Source organism: Schistocerca piceifrons, chromosome 10 (assembly GCF_021461385.2).
Source record: "Schistocerca piceifrons isolate TAMUIC-IGC-003096 chromosome 10, iqSchPice1.1, whole genome shotgun sequence".
Lineage (NCBI taxonomy): Eukaryota > Metazoa > Arthropoda > Insecta > Orthoptera > Acrididae > Schistocerca > Schistocerca piceifrons.
The window spans coordinates 83,280,773-83,283,113 of NC_060147.1; the positions used below are offsets into that span (position 1 = coordinate 83,280,773).

At 46.3% G+C, this 2,341-nt stretch overlaps 1 non-coding gene across 1 annotated transcript; it reads left to right on the plus strand.

The window, feature by feature from the left end:
• Positions 1–218: 218 nt before the first annotated feature.
• Positions 219–293, plus strand: Trnas-cga. The gene has a single exon. It is a non-coding gene; the product is annotated as a tRNA-Ser (tRNA).
• The last annotated feature ends 2,048 nt before the right edge of the window (positions 294–2,341 follow it).

Sequence of the window (2,341 nt, forward strand, 5' to 3'; positions counted from 1 at the left end):
CAGATTAAAACTGTGTGCCCGACCGAGACTCGAACTCGGGACCTTTGCCTTTCGCGGGCAAGTGCTCTACCAACTGAGCTACCGAAGCACGACTCACGCCTGGTACTCACAGCTTTACTTCTGCCAGTACCTCGTCTCCTACCTTCCAACTTTACAGAAGCTCTCCTGCGAGACGAGGTACTGGCAGAAGTAAAGCTGTGAGTACCGGGCGTTAGTCGTGCTTCGGTAGCTCAGTTGGTAGAGCACTTGCCCTCGAAAGGCAAAGGTCCCGAGTTCGAGTCTCGGTCGGGCACACAGTTTTAATCTGCCAGGAAGTTTCATATCAGCGCACACTCCGCTGCAGAGTGAAAATCTCATTCTGGAAGATTTGGCCCTGTCTGACTACCCCCTGAAGCAGATCTTAGGATCTCTTAATGCTCTTTAACATATAAATTCCAACCTAAACAGAAATGAATGATTAAGGGAACTAATTATACTAAATGATAAACGTTGTTGCTGCTTATACATTTATTGTATATTAAAAACAATCTTTATTCCAAATGTTTATATTTCCTAACTAAAATTACTGATCCATTGAACAACTTTGCCCTTTTATTCTGACTGTGCGATCTAATATAAATAACGCGAAATGACTGACATCATCTATGTACCAAACACAAGAAGACACTACTTTTAAAGACGATCTACAATGGAGTGCAACGTCAGTGGAAATAAATCCTACAGGATCACGGCTGTTTAACCTTATAGCCCCTAATAAGGCAAAGCAATTAACAATATCACCGTATGTACTGCATCCGATGCATCGGAGTGATGGTTCTCGTACACGTCTGCGACGATGGGAGAACTCCAGCCACAAATAAACTCTTTCAGACACTAGGTCGGCAGAAGGCGGTGCTCTGACTAATATACTCTAATACAGTCTTCTCCTCTCTGTGTTCTACAGACGAGAAACGCAAACTCCCAGCCACAAGGACGGAGTTCAGATAACGTCTTAACATAAGTATAGGCAGAAGGAGTGCCCTCAATCACTGAATGCTGCGTACTCAACGACGACTTCCAACCTGGATGCGAGGTCCAGAATCGTATAGGTTCACAAGAGTCCAGTGCCTAACGTAATTATAAACTCTCGTGATAGCAAAGACAGCATGTCCGTCCGTACTAACAAGAAGCTGATACTGAGCGACCGTCACACACGGGAGCTCAAAACGGAAGACCATGTCTCTCCAGCGCTGGCTTCCCAGGAAGGCTCGGCTCCCCACCATCGTAATTCCGAAAACGAAGCATATTCTCGAAACCAGGGAATATTCTCCATCTCTACAGATTCTTCCAATCGCCGACCAACCATATTTTAGTCTTTTGTCGTCCAGCGCGAAAAGTTTGCGAGGAAGAACCTATACTCGTACAATGGTACGCTTCTGAGTAAAAATCCTTGGAAATAACCCAGCCTGCATGGCTTCCGAGGTGCCGCTTCTTCGTTCCTCTCACCTGCGTCCAAGATTTTCGTAGTTTCCGAAGTAGAATCCTTCTGGCTCGGCTACATACGGCCGGTCGCGGCTCTAAGCGGGACCAACACACCCGTGTGGTCCTTCCACCCAGAGCTTGAGTTCCGCCTGCCGTTTCATTTCCACTGGCGTTCCAACCTCTACTAGTATAGGCAATCATTCATTAAGCCGTTTTTGTAATAAAGGCACCTTTCACGCAGTAAGCGTTAACAATTATTTACAAGGTGTGCGTGACAATGTCAGTCTCCTTTATATATTCACATATACGATGTACAGCCTATGATACCTAATTGTGTTTGTAGATCACGGCAAAGTATGTGGATGAGTTCTCGTAAGCTGCGAAATTATAGCCACCTTACACATTCTTTAACCCATCTTGCCTTACATGCAATAGTACACAACAGTATGTTTACTAATCACTTTGATGCCATTTTTCTCACAATGTACGACGAGCCAACGTCGAAACTGCTGCCGCGAATTTGCTCATCAAACATTGGCCCAGTTACTTCCAAGTTCCCCCAAGTTATTAGCTCTACTCCCAAATGCTGAGATACTCGAGAACTGGTACATTGTATTTCTTTAACCCATTTTGGGGTAACTTTTTACACCGCGTTTGGCAAGCCACTATCTGGTCTACCACCTCACACGTCACACTGGCTGAGAGCTCCCATTGCCCTGGGAACACTACCAGGGGCTGGGTAATTCAGCCAGTTTCACGGGTAACAAACGTGAGGTCTGCCAAGGGGCTGGATATCGTGTCGCAGAAGGGAAGGCTGGAGACAGCAGTGGCTGGTGTCCCCGCGGAGAGACAGGGGTTTTAATTACGAGGCCCTGGCCAT